This window comes from Patella vulgata, chromosome 2 (genome assembly GCF_932274485.2).
Source record: "Patella vulgata chromosome 2, xgPatVulg1.2, whole genome shotgun sequence".
In the NCBI taxonomy this organism is placed as follows: domain Eukaryota; kingdom Metazoa; phylum Mollusca; class Gastropoda; family Patellidae; genus Patella; species Patella vulgata.
Window position 1 is genome coordinate 42,288,376 of NC_065880.2, and position 23,366 is coordinate 42,311,741.

The following is a 23,366-nucleotide window of genomic DNA, read 5'->3' on the forward strand; positions in this document are numbered from 1 at the left end:
CCACGTATAATTGGTCGACTGTGTTACTTTAAATACATCTAAAATGTGGAAAATCTACTATACATGTTTTGAGCCTGAATCTTTCATTACATTAGTGGTTGTAAACTAGGATAAACCAGACAAATTTTATTTGTCAATCAAACGGATTCATCTTTTGATACATTTTACAGCGAGGACTGCACAGTTACTTGACATTTCGTTCTGGAACTAAAGACCTACATTAATTCTATGTGATGAATTGAAGCTGTAATATGAGTCTGACTTTAAAACATTTATTCCTATTGAATTAATGGATGACCGGTCAGACGGATCTTATACGATACGCAGAGTGTTAGCTTATTGGATTTTTAAAAAAAAAAAAAAAAAAGAAGCTGACACGTCAGATTGAAACTAATGTGACATTCTAGCATGATGAGGCTAACGTTTTTTTCATATTCCGAGATGGAACCCGTTTTGCGCCACTTTTTGGTGTAATGGTTGGCCAGGGGCGATCTGAAGGTGACGCAATGCGGGTTTCAACGCTATCATAAGCATAACGCCCAAGCAATGTCTATCAATTATGCTGCAAAACGACTCTAGCATGTTCCACACTGGCCCCAATTACCCAGCGCTGGGGGAGAGAGCCCCCAACCCCACCCCACCCCACCGCCTAACGATACAAATATCGGTCTCTTGTGCCCCACTGCAAAATCAATGGTCACTACGATACCACGCCAGTGGCACATTTTGGCTGTACCGGACACGTGGTGATAAGTTTATACAAAATAATGATTGAGAAATTCTGTATATGAAAGTTTTTATTTAACCTGTTAGAGCAGTTTTTATCTGGAGCTGTCACCAATTCCATTTAGGGAAAGCCCTTTATTTCAAGGCAGAAGCAGTCAAATCTTTCAAACAACGAAGTCTGTCGTCTTATTGTTCAAAAATTATTCATTCAAAAACATTTCCACAGATAAATCTTGGCACACACAGACATATAAACCGGTTAAATGAATTTCTTAAGAAACTTCCAGAACTCGTTAAATGAACAAAGGTACCTTTTCCCATGAGAAATAGGCTGCAATGGCTAGCAGACGATTTCCAAAGACACATCACGTGATGAGGCTCGAAGACAAGATGGCGGAACGTTTCGAAGACTGAGTTGCAGGCACGTGGAATTCTAACCGTTTGGTAATAAATATGTGTTTTGGGAATAGTGCCAATTAACGAAGAAAAATAGCAACAAAAAAAGAATAGTGGTTTAAATTTTAGGTGAGTAATTCTGCATTTTCTCAAATGATTTCGCGAAGACTGTCCAAGAATCCTGCTATTTGGTCGGTAATAACTAGCGGTTGAGTTGTGAATATCGACCGGTATTTAAAGCCCCAATCTAATGCCGACGAACGCAAGTCAGCGAAGTGTTAATGTTGAAACGAAATTACGGTAGAAGCTGGCAAGACATTTCATTCTATATCAGCCAAGTCTTGTCTGTACTCACTCAGTCACTGTATAGTGATACAGTACCAAAGAGGTATGTGTGAGTTAGTTTTATTTAACGTCCGCTTCCACCGAGGTATCTCTGGAATAACTATTTAGGTTCACCAAGGGCGGCCCAGCAGTGATAATTGTTGACTGTTATTTCTTGTTAAATCTACCTAACCAATTGACATTCTCATCCATGTAAACAGACATAGAATTTATACAGACTTATTTTAGGAATTGTTTCAGGGAATTGTTGCAGACATTATCAGCAATAAATCAACATCTAGAACTGTCTATATTCAGTTCATCAACATGCATTACACTACCTACTAACACATATAAAACACATTAGTCTTGTAGAAAACACAATATTCTTTTAGATTCAGCCAATTATATATTAATTATTTCTGATAATTACTCATGGGTTGCTACTCTTAGTCAGTGCTCCCACTACCTGCAAAAGAATAAACATAAGACAACCCTTGCAGGGACTGCTTGAATGATTTAGCTGCTTTGGCCATATTTTTCGGTGCCTGGCATCCTGTCTTTTTCTGTACCTGCACTCAGGGATATTTCGTAGTGGTAGAAAACCATGCAGAAAAACTAAAGAAAATTGAATAAAAAGCATGACCTTATTGGTGACAGAGTGTTGATTATTAGCACAATACTATATAGCCCATTCTGTCATCAATCAAACTCTCCTTGATTACAGTTATGTCATTACTGTATTATGTCATTACTGTATTAAATTGTCTGCGATATCACTTTGGTGGAAGCGGACGTTATTAAATAAAGTTATTTCACACACACTGTATTAAAGTGCATGTGGTCTTTTGTGGATATTAGATTGCTTATTTAAAGCCCTGTCTTCATTAGCCCAGTCGGTGCAACATAGTAGTTTGAATGTTAGCTTCATATCATTTCCTTTAAAAGCTCAGGCCACATTGATTTACATCATTGGAATAAGAATATGGAATGTGAATGGCAATTTTTAGGACTTTCGTGTTTTCCTTTTATAAGAATCTGTTTTTTCTGACCTTACAATTTTTACTGTTTTTGGCACCAGTGGTAATATTAACTAAATTGCTTTTTCTGATATATTTTCTGCTTGATTAAAGAGACTAACTTTAACCAGGAAAAAGAGTCTATATATTATTGATATACCCATTAGGTATTCGTGCCATCAGTATATATATGGGTATGTCTTTCAACTACCTACTACCTAGAGTTATTTAGTTATATAAAGTCTTTTACTGAAATATCAGATCTCACGATCCACAATAATTATTGTTATATAATTGTTAATGGAGAATATGTATTAAAGGCCTGAAATGTGCCGGTGGAACTGAAAGCACTATAGACGCATAATATTGTGTTTCTTTCCTCAACATTTTAATTTTCATATAAAAGTCATGGTCTAATGATGCTCAAGCTGAAAATAATAGTAGTAAGAATTTTACCAGGACAGTCCCAGTCCCAGTCTCATTAGCCTAAATGTCCCGGTTTTTACATCAGGTGTTTTTCAACTGAAAATAATAACACAAAACACATAAACTAGTGATTAATGTATACTGCGTTTGCTACAAACACATGCGCTTCATCATCTAAATATAGAGTTCAGTGCATATTACATTTCTAAAACAGGAATTGCTTGGGTATAATTTTATTGGTTAACGACGTACAGGTTTATAACAAAATACAATAAATTTTAATTAAGACATGTAAAATAATCTACAACTTGACAAATCGATATAATGCCTGTCAATGGTCCATTCAACCAAAAAATATGTTTAGTGTAACTACCATCACAAAATGATGGAAAACGCATCTACAGGCTTCTAGAAATGAAAAAAATTCTGGGGGTGCATGCTCACAATCCCCCTAGCAAATTCGCGCATTCAGCCCTCAATATATCGCTCTCTATGGGCACTCATTAACGTCACGCCTGTCAATGGTCCATTCAACAAAAAAATATGTTTAGTGTAACTACCATCACAAAATGATGGAAAACGCATCTACAGGCTTCTAGAAATGAAAAAAATTCTGGGGGTGCATGCTCACAATCCCCCTAGCAAATTCGCGCATTCAGCCCTCAATATATCGCTCTCTATGGGCACTCATTAACGTCACGCCCTTCGGGTGCTCCTTGCTCATTTTTGCCTTTGTCTGATCAGAATAACAAATGTCCCGGTTTCTTTAATGAATAATCTGGTAACCCTAGTTATAAGAAACAGTAGGTTGTTGTACAAGTTAATAAATTGGTGTCCAGACTTCTTAACAAGGTTTTATAACACACTAAAGATGAGATGTTTATTTCCAATGAAACTTGTCTGATCTTTGTGATGCGAGACAATGGTAATAAACTAGCTAGACACAAATCTTACCCTGATCTAATGTCACTATTTTAGTCTATAACTTCAAACCACTAATTTCTAATTACCGTAGTATGTGAATACTGATAATGATTTTTCAATAAGCTTTGTAGCCATTGTGAATAATAATCGAACCTAGGTTTAATTGATATTCAGGTCCTAGAAAATAAACATGGTAATGTTTAATTTTTCATTTGATTCTAATCATTTTTCGAACAATGTCGTAACATCTGTCAGAAAATGCTGAATGATTTAAACCAATATTTTCTGTTCTTATTGGAATTTGTATCAGAAATTGCATAATGTATTGTCATAGATTTTTCTACATTCTAGTGTAAACATTAAACTAGAATAACATATTCTAAAACATAATTGCATCCCCAAAAAATGATTTCAAATTCTTGCACTCAAACTGATCGACATTGATCTGGAAAGTTTGAATCTCAATTGCCAAGTATGTTAATGCACCTTCCAGTCTAATTTAAAAAAATCGTCTTTGCTATTGCTGTTGTATGTTATAACCCTTGCTGTCCATCGGTTCACCATCCACAATTACTTGTGAACGCTCTAGAGGCTAAAGAGAACATCTGATGGACTTTATACAGATAAATTTATACAAATGTGCTTACGGTTTCCGATAATTACTGTCAGAGTTATTGCCCATGATCAATAAGAAAAACCATGTGGCTGCCCTTGCATCGCAGGTTATCACTCAGGTTATCACCTGATTGACTTGACATTAATACACTATATTTCTGTAAATTAGTTACGAGTTATGACCATTGATAGATTTGAACAAATCTTGTGGATGCTTCAGAGTTCAGACTATAGGATAAAGTATCATCCAACTGATTTGAAATTCATGACTTTATGCTTTTGTTACTTTTGATCAGTTTTTAGTGTCTTGTGAATGCTGCCATTACCTTCAAAAGAATAAACATGTGTCAACCTTTGTGAACTACTTTGCTGTGCAACCAGACTTATTCAATGATTCAGCTGCGTCCCAACAAGAAATCTGCGACAGACAGCATCAGGAGTGGCTAATTTCATAAGCCAGCCTCCTTTGACCTCTGGTGACCTTTTGACCTCGATAACTCCTCGATGCTCCCTCACCTGACTGATCACCCACCATTTTCGGATTCCTGAGGAAAAATGCTTCTAGAAAAGTCAACTCCCGCTTTTTGCCCACCTTTCGGATAATACCCCCCTTCTCCCTCTGGTCTATAATGAATAAAAAAAAAAAATTAATGATGATAATGATGATGGTAATGTTAACATTATATTACCGGTACTGATTATTAACATAATATTAAAAATAATAAAGAGGGTTACCCTTATATTAGTAGTAATAATAAGTATATAAGTAGATCAAATAAAAAGGATGTTATTAAAGCCTGCAACAAATAATGTCGTTACGACAAAATGAGCCCCTGCTATAGTATAGGCTTGAATCATAGTGAAAGTAATATTAATTTGCATTATTACCGGTACTGATTATTAACTAATATTAACAATAATAAGGAGGGTTACCCTTATACTATTAGTAATAATACATGTAAGTATATAAGTAGATCTAAGAAAAAGGTTGTTATTAAGAAGCCTGCAACAAAAAATGTCGTTACGACAAAATGAGCCGTTACGGACCCTGCTATAGGCTTGAATCATATTCATAGTGCAAGTAATATTATTTTGCATTATTACCGGTACTGATTATTAACATAATATTAACAATAGTAAAGAGGGTTACCCTTATACTAGTAGTAATAATAAGTATATAAGTAGATCTAATAAAAAGGTTGTTATTAATAAGCCTGCAACAAATAATGTCGTTACGACAAAATGAGCCGTTACGGCCCCTGCTATAGGCTTAAATCATAATGCAAGTAATATTTTCAGGTGGTGGCATTTTAGTAGATAAAAATGAATTTGAGTTTCTTCAAAACCAGGTTTCCTTGATGTCCAATCTTCACTGATTTAATATAACAATCCATCTTAAAATCAAAGTCTTGATGGTAATTGATGTTCATCAGTCTGTTAGGTCGGCTAATAGACCTGCATCACATGGTTTTGAAGATGCGGTATCAGTACATCATGAAGATAAAAAGTATACAATAACATTTTAAGTACCGGTAACTAATAATGGATCAGGTTTAGATATCATGGATCCTCAAAGTTTGTATGATGAATTCATGGAGTAAACACAAGAAACTAAGTTTGACATCCCCAAAATCTTTTAGGGTGATGATGTCTTTAATGATTCTGTGATCAACCAAGATACCAATAAAAAGGGTCGAGAAAAAGTAATTGACATTCTACTATCCTCTATCAGTTAAATGCAAGAGATTGTTGCCACCTTTGTTGGACCAGGATATTTGTCATGCCCTGCCCTAAGTGGCTCAGGATTGTTATCTTCATGGAGGTTCTAAAACTGTTATGTCTGGGTTTATGCCCTGTGATACCTCTTTTAAATAAAAATATTGACCCTGAGGTAGTCCTCTATTGTAGATTCTATCATAACCTTAGGTCAGGCCCATTTAGAGTTGTCTCTGAAGCATAGATTATTTCTTGGGAAATATCGCAGCAAAAGGTAGCACCCAATATATTTAACAACAAGGCCTGTTGGTGACACTTTGTCCGGCTGGATTGTTCTGGCAGGCCCTTCAAGGGCTGTCATCTCCAACTGGAGAAGGGCGAGAGGCAGATTACCTCGCCAAAACTACCACTAGACATTGGAAAGTAATAAATATTTTATGCTGGACAAATTTATATATTACTGGGCCACTATTACCTCAGATCAGTGAATATCGTTAGTGGTTATAAGATTGACTTTATTTCAACTCATTTATTCAGAAGGCTATTCCAAATAGCCTGCCTTTTAATCATAAACAGATGTCTTTAATGGATGAGGAAGTCATTTAAATGATATTTAAGAAAGCCATCGATTCTGTATCATCAGCATACAGTTATATTATTATTATTATTATTAAAAAAAAAACAAAAAAAAAACTGTTTAAGCAGGAAACACTGGCAATTGCCCTAAGGCTATTAAACTGAACGATTTTTTAACATCCATTGATATTAAAGAGACCTATTTTTCAATTCCTGTTTGTCTTGATCATCGAATATATCTACGTTTCAAATGGCGAGATCAAGTTTATGTGTTTACATGTTTACCTTTTGGTCTTTCTTCAGTTACACATACATGTATCTTTACAAAAATTCTCAAACCTTTGTTTGCTTGGCTCAGGAAACAGAAAATTATATGTACATACTTTATAGATGATTCTTTATCTGCTATGTACAGGCTTTTTTATACGCCCACATTTTCATGTGGACGTATTATGCCGTCGCCCCTGTCCGTCCGGACGTCCGTCCGTCCGTCCATCCACAATTGTTTGTGGACTCTCTACAGGTCACAATTCTTATCCGATTTTGACGAAACTTAAAATATAGGTTTATCCCCAAAAGATATCGGCTGCTTTCGTTATTGGCATGTATCGGATCGAAACTTCATGGATTATGGCCCCTGATTGTACGAAAAATTACGTTTTTAGCTTGTGGACCCTATAGAGGTCACAATTTTTATCCGATTTATTTGAAACTTGAAATGTAAGTTTATAACCTAAGGATCTCGGTTCCTTTCGATATTTGCGCATATCGGACCGTAACTTCCTGAATTATGGCCCCTGATTATATGAAAAATCGCGTTTTTAGCTTGTGGACCCTATAGAGGTCATAAATTTTTATCCGATTTAAAAAACCGTATAATTATATCACCGTTACACCCTAAGGAAGACTGAGTTTGAATTTCGTGAAAATCGGCCCAAAATTGACAGACAAAATGGTATATCAAGGTTGTGGACCATATAGAGGTCACAATTTTTATCCGATTTTGTTGAAACTTGAAATGTAAATTTATAACACAAAGATCTCAGTTCCTTTCGATATTCGCGCATATCGATTTGTAATTTCCTGAATTATGGCCCTTGATTATAGGAAAAATCACTTTCTTGTTAGCTTGTTCTCCATCCATCTCTCGAAAATGTGGGCGTATCCTGCCTGGCAGCCGCTGGTTAGTTTTGGCTTCATAATTAATACAGAAAGTATTTTAGGCTTCATAATTAATACAGAAAGTTATCAAGCTTGTTGACATATGAGAGAGTTTCTAAAATAAATAATAGCTGAGGAAATTTGTTTAGTTCAAATTTATTAATTCATATGAGCCATCATTTATTGGTCAGTGTTCCTTTAGTAGAACTGCTATTATACTTGCATTATATTTATCCATTATTTAGACAAACAGAAAAATATATTTCTGTCACACTGTATCTTCAGCTATGATAATGATATCATTCATATTCAGGTAATGTTTTTGGAAATAGAATGGTGGATATCTAAGGTTTATATATAATGGGTTTTATATTTAACCACCTAGTATACATGTATAAATGGTTCATAACATCAGATGCTTTCCCATATGGATGGGGTGCCCACAGGGTAAATTCCAAAGCAATGGCCGTTAAAATCTTTAAGAGCAAGGAAACTATATAAAATATTTAGAAGTTTGAGTAATATTCAATGTTCAGTCTGTGGTCATATTTGTTTTTTATACACATTTGTATCCAGTCTGATAATACTTTTGTATTACTTATATAAATAATCAGGGTGGTTATATTGGTAATCTTTTTGAATTGTCTAAAGAAGTTTGGCTGTGGTCTTTGAAAAAAGGAATCTTTTTGTCAGCCAAACATGTTGTTGGTAAATCTAATGTAGTGATGGGACATTTTGTCTAGAATATTTTCTAGTTCAATGGAATTAAGCTAAACGAGTATATCTTTACAAAGATTTGTAATCATTTTTTCATACATGATGTTGATCTGTTTGCTTCCAGACTTAATAGACATTTAGAAAAATGTTTCTTGACATCCAGACCTTTTTTTCTAGCATGCAATGCTTTTTCTATATATGTTCAATGGTTCTGGAAAAGGTATTTCAAAACAGTAGATCAAGCAGCCATAATCATTCCAGGCTGGTCAACTCCTATATGGTATCCAATTTTACTATCAATGCTCACAGCCGACCCAGTTCGGGTACCGGTTCGCAAGAACCTTTTTACGTTTAAGCCACAATGGTGCTTTACATTCTCTTAGAGGTAAGAATCTATATCTAACAGGATGCAGGATACCTGGCAATCCTTCTATAATAGAGGAATATCAAAGCAATCTGCTAATATCATCCTTAATTCTTGGCGGCCATCTACTACGAACAGTATGCATTGGCCTAGCTGGAGAAGATGAAATTTTTGGTGTTGTGGACAACAAATTAATTCATTTCATCCATCTGTAGTTTTATATATTTCTTAGGAGATATGTCTAACAATTTCCTTATAGGGTAAAAAACATTATCTGATTCTCTGTAACTCCATAAATATCTGTTTACTTGGAATGCTTCAATATTAGTAAATTATTTGGGTACGCTGTATCCATTGCAAAATTTATCTTTGAGAATACTGACATATAAAACCAGTTGGTTTGTTGGCTTTAGCTACAGCTTAGAGATGTCAAATTTTAACAGACTTTTGCCTTAATGCTTTATATGATTCAGGCTCTGTTATAACCTTGAGAGTAAATAAGGTTTCGAAAACTTCTCGACCTTTAACACCGTTATTCAGGGTTAAAATTCCAAGTTTTTAAGATGACAGGATCTGTCCTTGTTTTACTTCGAGACAGTTTATCCGTACAACAGCAGAATACCGTAAATCCAGTCAAGGATTTGTTTTCCTTTTATACGAAGAAGGCTGTAGCTCCAGGAACTTCTGCTAGGTGTTTAAGACAAATATTAAAGTTAGCTGGTATTGATACTTCTATTTTTAAAGCCCACTCAATTAGAGGGGCTTCAACTTCTTCGACATTTAATGGTGATTGTTCACATTCAGACATTTTGAAGGCTGCAAACAGGAAATATGGATATATATTTGCCAGGTTTTACCACCAGTATGTGCGAAATTTGTTTATTTTGTATGCTGGCTGCGGAATAAATAATAAATGAATTACTAATTTGTTTTAGTTGTTATTTCCTTTGTTGACAACCCTTTAAACTATGCAATATAAATCTGAGATGCCCGAAGGGCATATATGGAATATTATCCCCCTCTTATCCTAGCGCCCGAAGGGCGTGATGGATGAGAAGGATTATATGAATATATAGCCCGAGGGCTCGTGGATTTATCTTTCCTCCCTTGAGCCCTCCCTGTGCTATATTCGGCTGTCAACAAATCTTTAAAAAGACAATACTGAAAGTGTTGTGATCGTTTATATAGAGCGTGGTCACGTGTTTATACACACTGATTCGGTGAGCTATTTTTTAGCCTTTAAAGTTTGAGCGATTGTACATGGTTTTAAAGAACAATGAGAAATATGCAATATAAATCCTCGAGCCCTCGGGCTATATATTCATATAATCCTTCTCATCCACCACGCCCTTCGGGCGCTAGGATGAGAGGGGGATTATTTTGCATACTTCATGTTGATCTAATACAAAGAAGTTTAGCCCCTTAAAGTTAATTTGCAAACAATGTGGTCCTGTCCCGTTTCATCTGGAAAATCAAGGTTTGGACAATATGACATATGACATGCATGTAAAAAAATGAATTTGTACTTTCCGGAATGAGTCTGATGAATATGATTCTTTACTGTGAATTAAATCAATAAAAATTACATGCGACTGGCATTTAAAAGTTTGATTTGAAATAGCTGTTCATCATGCTATAGATTGTGCTTCAATTATTTTTATAGCCATTGATTTTTTGAAAATGTAATCAAAAATCAAAATAATTCCAAGGCCATGAGATTGAAATTAAGTTATTGCAACATACATGTATATTCTGTTTTGTATTTTTGTGATTTATTTTAGAACATGGCATTTAGTTAGAATTATTTTAAAGTTCTAGAAAAAAAATACAATTATCTATTCTTAACATATCACTGTCAGCATTAAAACTAATTGTGCCAATGTTTCATCTCTCTGGTTGAAAAACAAATGTATAAGCCAAAAAAACATATATATTTCCAATTTAATTTTGGTCCCAGAAGAAATGAGAATGCAGGAATAAATTAAGTTTAAATCATTGTTTTAATATATGTCTGATATTTGTTCCCCAGAGCGGTGATGCTAGATAGAAAGACAATAGCTTTTATATTGTTCCTTGTATATGATATATTTGATTATAGTGATAGTTTTACATGTAGTTGTATGAAAGATCAAACATCCATTATTAATTTTATATTTTCAGAATAATACAAAAGAGTTTGATCACGAATGTTTTAACATACAGTGTACATCAAATAAGAAAACCAGAAAAAGAGCTTAATTTCTATGCACCACACTGTAATGTGGTCGTATGTCTGTTGCATGTAGACACTATAGGGGTTTAAGTTATCAACCCAACTGATTGACTTTATATTGTGTTTATGTACAGAAGACAAATTAAGAATCCTATTTATTTTCAAAAATTTTAGATAAATACTGACGCTAACAATAATTAAAACAGTTAAAGGCATCATATGATTACCAGTAGGTCTACTTACATGTTTTATATCATAAATGTCATTATTAGCTCTAGGAAGAAGCTTACATTTGACTAAACATTTAGTTGTTCTCTTCTGGCACTCTTAAAAATGGTAATGTAAACAGGGTTATTTAGTAGCCAGTGTATGCTAAATCCAGTATGTTGTAGTACTACTATAATATTGAAGTTACTACCAGAGTACCAGCTAATATTAGTTGATATATTGTTGACAAATTGACGTAAATATTGAACCTAATATTAATAGTAGCACAAGCAGACAGGCAGATGGCTGCATTAATCTTCTTAATAGACCTTCCCCTAGTTAAACTGCTGGTATCCTGCCAGGAACACAAGGTTAAAAATAGAAGTCTTGAAACTATTTCATGGTCTCTATCACTATAAATACTGATTAAAGACTGATATGCATTCAGATTGATCTCTGAAAGCCTGGGGAATGTTTTTCTTGTTTCAAGTTGGGAGATCGCAGGCTATTTGAATAAGCCCATTGAACCAGTTATTATTAGAATATTGCCAAACTATCAGTCCTGGGAGCTATAGCCAGTGGTAGATTCATGTACAAGGCAGGATATATATCTTTGTTTTCTAGAACATCTAATGCCACTTTTTATTTATTGGGGAAATACCACAAACCTAATAGTTACTTCAGAATAACAGAATAGTAACTGAGAACAGAGTAATAAAACATTCATATTTCAGAGTAGCTTGGAAACTTTTAATTTTTAGGACTCCTGTGATCCAGGTTTCAGTTTACTCTAAAACTATTGTCTACTCTCCCATTGTATGTTAGTTTGTGTATCCTCCAGGAAATAGAATTTCCAGTGGTCAGATCTTCTAGGGAAAACCCTCCATGTCCCTATCACAGTCACGGTCGCCTGCGTTTCTCCAGTGCACGCATAACATGCAACATACACCCAGGGCCTGCGCCCTGATAATCTGTCCATGCATACCATCTTGGTTTCTTACCTCATTTCCTTTCATAGTCCAGTTACCGGACACAGAACACCAAAAAGTTTCCTTATATTGATTAGCATCACATAAGATGTTTCTGCTTTGCGCTTGGTCAATTTCTAACAGACATTAAAAATGCCAGCTAACCCACCCCCACCCCAGTTTACTACACAACAGGCATTGTGCCATAAATTTCTATTGACTAGAATATCAAAAAAGGCATTATAAACTTGATTGCTGACCAATATTGCTTCTTGTTTTTATCTACACGAGTTAGCATTAGGGATTATAATAATATATTGAGGAAATTAGTGGTGGATAAAGTGCCTGAGGTTAGGATAATAGAATATCAGTTTATTAATTATCATTTGTATCCCCACTGACCATTAAGTATCTAATCAAGTGAAGAAAAGCATAACTAATGTTTTATTATCGAAATTCATGATGCTTTCAAAAAAATAGTCACCTCGGGAATAACTTTAACATTCTCAACATTGTGCATGTTTCCTCTGTATTTGTTACAATATGGCTGAATTATTTTGTCGTGATCTGTACAAAAGAATAAAGAATAAGCTGGTGGTCATTTTGTCGTGATCTGTACAAAAGAATAAAGAATAAGCTGGTGGTCAGTATTAATCAGAAGTCCTCCCCACTTGTTTGCCAGTTGGAAAATCTTTACCCAAGAGGAACAAAAAAAGAGCCAAAGTGGCTCAGTTGGTAAGGTGCTGGCTCACTAACCTGCAGGAGGTCTTAGGGATTGATCCTCATGTTGGCCGAATAGTGATACTAATTTTAATTTCTTTTCAAATTTTATTTTAAGAATGCATAATATATTTCTTAACTCTATAGTCACTTATATAATCAAGATCCGATTCTGTGTTGTTTTTTATAGTTCAAAATTACGTTTTACTTGTCTTAACTACACTAGGGTCTGGATGGTTTGTTATATAACCAGCATTCTGGGTGATGTGAGGGTTTAGCCAATGAAACGGTCTGTTGTGGCGAGTTGTTTTCGTGCAGTGCACGGAACTGTAGGTAAACATTCGCAGCGAAGGCAAAGCAAAAGTTGTATTTCAAAATACCCAATTGAAACATCCATGCTGATTGGTTAATCAAAGGTCTGATGTCATAGGGTCAATAGCCACTCAGATGACTTCCGAATTGACCTCCCACTACAACCAATCAGATCTTCATTGAAAGTACAAAAAACGCAAACTAAATAATTATAGATGTATTTGCAAGGGATAGTGTCTACTCAAGAATTGAATTTAAAATCTTCATTGTGTTTTAATTATTGGATATCAGGTGTCCATAGTTTCATGATAAGAGATAAACATCAATATTTATTGAAATAGACAAATATTCATGTTCTTAATGTCAAATATTATGGATAATTGAGTTAGAGCTATACATCCTTTAATGTTTTATGAGCATTAGTAGCATTTTAATTCTTAAATGCATGACTCAGACAATAGTTCGTAGAAACTTATAATATCTTAATGTGTTCTGAGGACTTTTTGAGCCAAAGATCCTCAGGCAGTGGCAAATGTAATAAAGACTATCATTTGTGGATACCGTTAAAATGACTTCCAGTTTGCAACCAACTGATTTCATTCTTATAACTTGTGCATTAGTTATACGTTCAGGCTTTAACCTTTGAAATGCAGGTTGTTTCTTATGAGTTATGTTAAACAGTAAGTAAAAATTTTAAGTTGACCAGACAAGAATTGTACAGATTATGCTAGAGACTCTAAATTTCGTACTCCACACATAAATCTCATTCAACTCCAAAATAATTTAAAAGTATTGATTTTTGTAGGAAAGGTATAGAATATAACCAGTTCACTTTAGGAATAGGTATATTTGTTTAAAAATATTGTTCCATAGTATGCAATGGATTACACAAGACGGCTCGTTCATGATTAAAGGATTTACTACTTGCAGTAACTTGTCCACCTTCTACCACCTTCCCTTATTGATTTTTCAATAAACATGAAATAAAGTGAGAAGATATGTACATTTATAATGTGGTAGTTAGGAATGAGTCATATTTGTCACTTCTCTTCAGAAAAAACATTCCAGGTGGGGCAATTATGGGGAAGCTGATGACATCCATCTTTTCATTACCTGGATATCTGAAAACTCAAAGACAATCTGTATAGACTGGAGGCTCAGTGCGGGAGAATGTTCATCAAATGGGTACATAACCAGACCCAATATTACTATAGTAAAATTCGCGTAGAATACGTTGCCGAGTGGTAATTAGTCTGCCGTTGGGGCGTTTTCGAGATATTCAGGGTCAAAAGTCAAATGAGGTCATTTACACTGAAAGTGAAAGTGAATGCGCAGCCATTCTTGTATCATGAAAACATCCTAAAAATGATCAAGAGTAATTACTCTTTCAATAAAAATGTAAACTTGAAAAATTCACCTTTGTTCTTCGTGACCCCAGAGGTCAAAAGGTCAAATTTTCTTTTTTTGCACTAAGACGATTTAAAGCAATAAATGTCAACGTAAAATATCAAAAAATATCAAAGTGGGGGTTAGGGGGGTGTAGAGGTCGTTTTCTGACTACTAGACAATATTTCATCAAGCAGTATACAGTTTATGTCGTCCCCCTTGGATTAAGATTCCAGATTTGGTGTTGGATCCTCAGTCGTGTCAACAGATGCCTGTGCTCCCAGAACATCGTCAACATCTATATTGCCATCGGCATCAGTGACTGTTCGTTTATCGTTATGCTCAATTTCAGTCTGAAATGGCGTTTCTACCTTTTTTCAATAATTAGGAAACCCATCATACTACTACTCTGCCTTTTCCTCTTCTAATAATGGTAGGCTTTCCGTATATTGCAGCACAGTATGAGATCAAAATTGATCGATATTTGTCAAAAAATTGCGTTGAAAAACTCTGTAAGTTTAATTTTCTTAGTCATTACTAATAAGCTTACTCATACTTTCAGATAAGTTTTCAGTATCAAATACCAGTAGATAATCTAAATATTCTAAAGGGAACTTTTATTAAAACATGCATTATGCAAGTGTTAAATGTGCATATTGCAGGTCTTAGGCCTGAAATCAATTAGACATTTATTAACATGAAAAGACCATAATCAACTCTTGATGCCATCTTATCTGTCCGATTTTCAATGGATTGGAATCTGATCTGCTGTTTATTGTCTGTTCATGATTAAATGCAAAAATGGATAATCGAGACTTTGTTACTTATCACAATAGCATTAACAAGATTTTAAAATAAGGTTTTCTCGGCTTAAAGTGAAGCAATTTGACAGAAATTTTCAGCATATTCCTTTTACATCATCTAGTTTTTATAGTGAGAACTGTCAGCTGTTTATCTTATCTCCCATAATGTATCTTTAATGATCTAAATTAACTAATCTGATTAAAACACAGATCCTATTTCGTTTTGTTTTTTATAGTTCAAATTTCATTTTACTTGGTTTACTACACTAGGATCTGGAAGAGTTGTTATATATTACTGGCGTTCTAGTTTAAGTGAGGGATTAGCCAATGAAATGGTGTTATTGATTAATCAATATATGACGTCATAGGGTCAAAAAACGCCCATACAACCCCTGACGCAACCTTCCAGTACAACCGGTCAGATCTTCATGTAGTGTAGGTCATCGAAAGTATAAAGAAACGAAATATAGATCTTTATTTTAATCAGACAGTAAATGAACCTACATTAATCTAAATCCAATTTAAAGTACTTTTTGTAAAGGTTTCTTTAATTACTATCTCTACAGAGAAACTCATTTCTTATTACTAAATCCATTAAAGCAGAACCATAATAAGGTATGTCTGTTCCACATACCCTCTTAAACCAGTCCATTTAATCAATGGCACTAATTTATACTTTAAACTATAAATTCTTCAGATACAATGTTTGTACTCTTGTGACAAGCCTTTGTTTAGGGCGAGTCTCACTAAATGTAATTATTTTAAAAAAGGATACTAATGCATTCCTGAGCAACAGTAATCAGACCCAGTACTAATGATAACTAGTATGATACCCCCCCAGGGAAGCAAGTCTGTCATGGATACCAGAGAACAATGGTGCAGTATTCAATAGTTTTATCAATGAAATGATCAGTAAACCAGGCTATAAAACATTGACCATTTACAAACAACTGTCATGTTCTACAAAAAAAAAAAATATTCCACAAACAGGCATGCTGCCATCATTATGGTATCTAAAGATTGCCTGTATTTTTAACGAATCAGATTAAAATCAGAAATAAATTAAATTTTGTTTTATATTTTTGATGTTGCACTAAATCCTACAGGAAAAGGTATCAATTAAAATTGCAATTATTTTGTACTCTTTTGAAATTTGTAAAGAATTAAGGGAAAGAAAGTAATTTTGTGTTGACTTTTTTGCAGGATGCCAATCTGTCATCATTCAAATTTTAGGTCTATAAATAATGCCAGTGTTGAAATCTAATCGATTGTGTGTGTTCGTCTGTCAACACTGTAAGCCAAAAAATGATACAGAAATTATTAAACTAACAAAGTTGCCTCACCACTGATTAAAGTAACCCACCAGATCAACTCAATTCAATGCTTTATTTTGACCTAAATCAATGAGGTCAAAGCAACAACATAAAAAAAGGGCAGAGAAGTTCTGTAAGCATCACAGATATATCCTTTGGTTTAAAAAAAAACATTTTGTTTGGCTACTTTTCTTTTTAGTCAAGATTATTGCATACATGTACATGTTTTATACTTTTATTACCCAAAGGAGGAAACTAGAACCATTGTCTATAAAAGACAAGGATTGAAAAATGTTATTATGGATAGAAAAAAAGGAGCAAAGTTGAACATTTTAGGATGAGAAATGAAAATTATATGAGATGAATATTTCATGAAGAAAATCTCAAACTCATTTCAATAATTGAAATAAAAATTAAATTAGGAGAATGTTACAGTCTCGGAGAATTATCAAGGGTATATTTGTGATCTGTTTTATATAATAATGGAGTTAATCAGTTATTTTAAACCAATTGTTTTCCGCTAAATGATCTGAAAATAGCCGAAATTTTGGGAGGTTCCTGGAATACATGCACTCATTGGCTGCATTGCAGAATAGAGATCAGTCTAGACTGATTTAATAACAACATGTTGACTTCATTGAAATAAATACCTAGTTGTAGCCTAGTATGGTAGAAAAAGATGCATTCCTTCTAGGATTACAGAGTTTTAGTAATAAGCTTTTTCCATTTACAAAAAAACGAAACAGTAATGTAAAAGGAATAACAAAGCATGTGTGGGAAGTTGTTGTTGCATGCGGGATAAAGAATAGTAAAATTGCTACTTCTCCAGGCATGTGTTATGTTTTTACATGATTATATTTAATTACAGTAAGTGATGTTTCGTGTTTCAGTTGATCAGTGATGAAAACAAACACGTTTATAACAGAAATTACTTTCGGGTGTAACAGATTCTAGACAATTCAAAACATATTAATAATGTAACGGTAAATGAATATTATCTGATTTGTCACGGCATCATGTTAAGCTCAATTCTTGTAATGCATCTGGGATTAAATGCAGTTTATTTTGCTTTACACAAGTCTTCAACCATCATACTTTAACTGGCAGCCTGAATTTAAAAGGACACATAATCTAATAGCCCATTAGAGTCTGTATCTAAAAAGATATGATAGGGGATGGGGGCAGCATTTTTTTAATTTATTCCTGACCTACCCTTACCCACCTTAAGCTGGACTAGCCTCTCAAACACGACTAGCTTGTCACAGAAATTTCATAGGAAACAGTTATCTGGGTTACTGTATATCACCCTCAGTGGAAGCAGACGTTAACCTGTACGAGCGAACGAATGTACACTCAATCAATAATTTTGACCCACAATTAACTGTCATTAATTTTTATATGCCCACATTTTCATGTGGACCTATACTGTCGTCGCCCCTGTCCGTCCGTCTTGTGGTCCCTCTAGAGGTCACAATTTTTATCCGATTTAACAAAAAAAACATGTTTGAACATATCACCATTACACCCAAATGATGATTGAGTTCTAATTTCTTGAAACTGCTGGACAAAATGGCCGTCCCTCATACACAATTAGTGTAGAAATATGGTATATCAAGGTTGTGGACCATCTAGTGGCCACAATTTTGATCCGAATTTTAAAGAAACATTAAATAAATGTTTATATCACAAAGACCTTGGTTCCTTTTGATAATCGTGTATATCTGAATGCAGCTTCCTGGATTATGGCCTCTGATTCTTCGAATAAATCACATTTTTACCTTGTGTACCCGCTAGAAGTCACAATTTGTATTCAGTGTTAGAAAACTTTTTAAATATATCGGATCACCGTTACACATCAATGAAGGCTGAGTTCAAATTTTATAAACATCTGACCCAAACTGCCGGACGGAATGGCCGCTCTTTTACGTAAATAGTGTAAAAGTATGTAATACCAAGGTTGTGGACACTCTTAGAAGTCACAATTTTTATCCAATTTTGCTGACACTTGACATGTATGACTATAATCCAAAGATCTTGGTTCTTTTCGATATTTGCGCATATCTGACCAAAACTTCCTGGATTATTGTCACAGTTTTTGTCCGATTTTTAGAAAACGTTAAAATGTATCACCGTTACACCTAATGACGGTTTAGTTCGAATTTCTTGACAATCGGACCAAAACTGTCTGACAAAATGGCCGCTCCTAGTGTAAAAGTATGTAATACCAAGGTTGAGGACCCTGTAGAAGTCACAATTTTTATCCAATTACGATGAAACTTAAAATATATCTTTATATCCCAAATATCTCAGTCCCTTTCGATATTTGCACATTTTAGATCCTAACTTTTCAGATTATGGCCCCTGATTGTACGAAAAATCGCTTTTTCTAAATCTTGTTCTCCATCCATCTCTTGCAAAATGTGGGTGTATCTTGTCTGGCAACCGTTGATTGTAAACTGCAAAATTATAGGTCTATTGTATTTATAAAGATGCAATTTTCATGCTGCTGTCTAGGTACTTGTTAAGACAGTGGAAAACATATCAGTTAGTAGTTGTATTTACAAATACAATCTATGATTTTGTAGATTCAAAACATTTAGGACATCCTGAATGACCGATCAAATTTGATTATAGATAATGCTGTAACACCATCTGGTGTTCTTTAGTGCATTTACTTCCAGTTTGATCCATTTGGCCTTGATGTGCCATATATGGATATTCCCAGAGCAATTAATCAGAATCCATAACGTAAGTGAATTCAGAAAGAGTCCAAATCAGACACCATTATCGAGGTATCCTAAGTTGGAGGAATTGTCACGGTAACTAATTTAATGACTTTTTATTCTATACCCACCAAAAAGCCATATTAAAGTCTGTTGAGGATTAGCAGTTTCTTTGAATAGTATTGATTATACGTATATTTTATTCATACCAGATCAATTCCCACTTTATTTAATAAAAGCAATATTTCATGAAGCCGCAATTCAAAATGTCCTTTGTTGTCTTCTCATCTATCATCTGTGAGTAAAAAATTCTCAGATTTGCGTTGATACGAGTGTGGAAAGAAATATCAATTCCCGGTTCTATATCAATATTGAATTGTCAAAAATATCAATATGTCCTCCTCGTGGCGTCGACTACAGATTCGGTTTTCCTGCTATCAGGCATGGCCTAAAGTTTTGAGTGTTTATACTACACCAAATACAGAAGTATTCTGATATTAAATGTAAACTATTCATACAAATTTTCTATCAAACAATACTGATTTCGTTTATTTTGGGACAGTTTCACAAAGGGTCATTTTTCTGACTAAATACTCCAAGAATCTTCCATTGGTAGAAGAGGAGATTCAGTAACAATGAAGTTGGTGCTTAATATTTATCAAGTTGTGGCAACTTGAATGGCTCTTAGTTGACACATATCACAAGATGATGGGAGTGACCGACTCAAATCACATTAGTCAACCTTTTAATGTAGCTAACATAATGCTAAATTCACCATGCCTGTCAATCTATAGTGGAATTTTTGTCAGCATGTATACAGGATTGGTTAGTATCACCTGGACAATACAGTCTCTGCCTGTTGTCCATAGAGAATTGGGTTGCAGCAAACTGACCTTAAGATGAGTTAATGGATGTTCGGGAGTAAATGCGGGAAGAAGAGAGCTTTGAAGATTTGATTAAGTGATAAGGGTAGCCTTCATGTAGGGGATGGTAGTATTGATCCACAGCAATTAGACATTAATCGAACCCTGTTCATTAAAAGAAATGTAATTAGTAAGTGGATAGATTGGACATTTCAGCTGTAAACCGGTATAAACGTCCTTTTTTTTTGGACATATTAAGATACTGTAATTACGCGTTCTAATAATTTTTTTTGATGACCTCTTGTCACATGAAAAGATGTAGATTTTATATTTAGAACGGTAATTGACAGTTTTATATAGCAGATTTAACAGTTCGAAATTAGTTATTTCATCCTAAATGCCAGAGTTCAAGTACACAATTGTAAATTATAAAGATGAAATAAAAAAAATAAAACATTTTATGTTATATTGCTCAGAATTTGAACTCATGGAACTTAAATACCTAGTTATAAAACGTATTGGAATTCCAGGCAATCATTATGCTGTTCCAAATCATTCCATGATGGTAAGTAGACTCCCTTTTGACATTTATAAAATACATATTAAGAAGTTTATGGCAATGACGTAAATTGAAACAAGACTTCTTGATGATAAATTGTCCTGATTAGTGAATTCTTTTTAAGATTTTGTAAGAATAACTGTGAAGTATGTAATCATTGGTTTTTATTTACCTAAGATTTAGTACATAGAGAAACTACGCTGGATTACCGATACTCTCAAGCGTGTGATTAAAACAAGCCAACTACAAGTTTATTCTCAGACTTTGTGCGTTTGTTCAGTGTATTAGAAGTATTTGAAGATTATTGACAAGAAGAATAAAGTAGGTAATAATAGTGTTATTGGTCTGTAGCTAACTAGTTATATGACGAGAGAGAGGGGTGAATGATAAAATGCAGTCTTCCTGTCTTGCTTCCATCCAATCTGTATCGACTCGTCTATACTCACTGTCTAGTATTGGTGTCTTTGATTAAAATCCAGATAATGATGTCTTATAACTCTTCCACAGTTTTGTTTGTTCTGGTTTATGTCTGTTTGTGATATTCAACAATAATTATAAAAGATTTTCTATATTTGTCTCATTTTGACAGATTTTTAGTTTCGAAAGTATGTTTGTTTTCAGGGGTTTTTGTTATATTTTTGCGTTATCGAAAATCAAATTTTTTCTCTCTTCTGTTATTTTTGGGTGTAATATTGATCAAAACTTGTTGAAATCAACATTTGTGATTGAACTCATTACACAAACTAAAGGCATATCTATGTGCAAAACTCATTAAACATGTATATATGATTACTTTATGTTTGATGTCCAGAAAATTGTATGTATGCAAAACTGAATTGCATTCTATTAAGAGCTTCGTCAATGCTATGCTTTGGTAAGACAAAATGGTGTTTTTATTTCATGGCTAAGAAATATATGTCAAGGCCCCAGAAACTTCTTCCACAAATTCCAATGAAATTATTTGTTGTCCCCCGCCTTTCGAAGAAAGTAGGGGACTATTATAATGGGTCTGTCTGTCTGTCTGTCAGATACATTTTTTGGGAAATAAAACTCTCCTTCTAATTGAGCTAGAATGTTCAAACTTAGTGTTTATTAGGTGAATGCCTTGATGGAGTTCGAAGATGAGCATTTTCTGCTTAGGATAAGCAATTTGATTGGTTGATGCTTTGGGACACGATAGCTTTAGTTCTAATTAAGTGAGAGTGATGAAACTTTATGTATTGTTTCATTACATCAATACCTTGACTAAGTTCGATAATGAGCATTTTCTGCTCAGGGTAAGCAGAGGAATAAGCAATTTAATTGGTCGAGACTTATTGCAACACAATAACTCTCCTTCTTATTGAGGTAGAATGTTCAAACTTGGTGTAGGCGTTCATTAGGTGAATGTCTTGATGGAGTTCGATGATGAACATTGTCTGCTTATGGTAAGCTGAAATAAGTAATTTGATTGGTTGAAACCATGGTAAACAATAACTTTGTTTCTAATTGGGTGAGAGCGATAAAACTCCAAGTATAGATTCATTATATCAATATCTTGACTGAGTTAGATGATGAGCATTGTTTGTCAAGGCTAAAAAAAAGCGATAAGCAATTTGATTGTTCAACACTTTGGAACATAACAATTCTGCTTTTTATTGTGGTAGAATGTTTAAACATGATGTAGATGTTCATTAGGGGAATGTCTTGACCGAGTTCAATAATTAAAATTTCTCACTAAAGCTAAGCAGAGCTAAGCAATTTCATTGGTTTATGCTTTGGGACAAGATAACTTTGATTCTTACTGATGTTGAGTGATGGAGAGTGTATAGTTTCAGTAGTTTCACTACCAGTTACATCAAAACCTTGATTGAGTTTGATCTTAGACATTTTATAGATAATCAGTTTGATTGCTCAATGTGTCATCTATTTATTTTGAGATTTTGGCAGGGGACATCAGCCACACTGTTGTCTTGTTGTTCCGGACATTAACTGCACTTAAAATGGACCAGTCTTAATTTCAAGAGCGAGCTCACATCTTTGGTCATTTAAACCTGAGCACCCGCCTTATCAAATTATTGGCTGTGCCTCTGTAGTGACTGTACTATATTTCACTGAAAATATCCTCAGGTTGAAACTATTTTAGAATTACAGAAAAGGAGTTTTAATCACCGAACTTAATTATTTTAATCCAAATTTAAGGTCTAGTTTATTGTTATTCGAAACTTACACAACCCAAAAAAAACGGTAATTTGTACCCAACTGACCTTTCAAAACTCCAGAAAATTGAAGGTTAAATTTTAATCATTAAAATGTCAGGCTTGTGCTGTTGACATAACAATTTTTTGTGACTGGGC

At 34.2% G+C, this 23,366-nt stretch overlaps 1 protein-coding gene across 3 annotated transcripts in view; it reads left to right on the forward strand.

Annotated features, from left to right (window-relative positions):
• Nucleotides 1-1,110: 1,110 nt before the first annotated feature.
• Nucleotides 1,111-23,366, forward strand: part of LOC126810921 (CUB domain-containing protein 2) — a 147,981-nt gene continuing 125,725 nt past the window's right edge. For all 3 annotated transcript variants that reach the window (XM_050536307.2, XM_056098638.1, XM_056098639.1), the window contains exon 1: nt 1,111-1,251. The gene's annotated coding sequence lies outside the window, so the exon portion shown is untranslated. The remainder of the gene's footprint in view (nt 1,252-23,366) is intronic.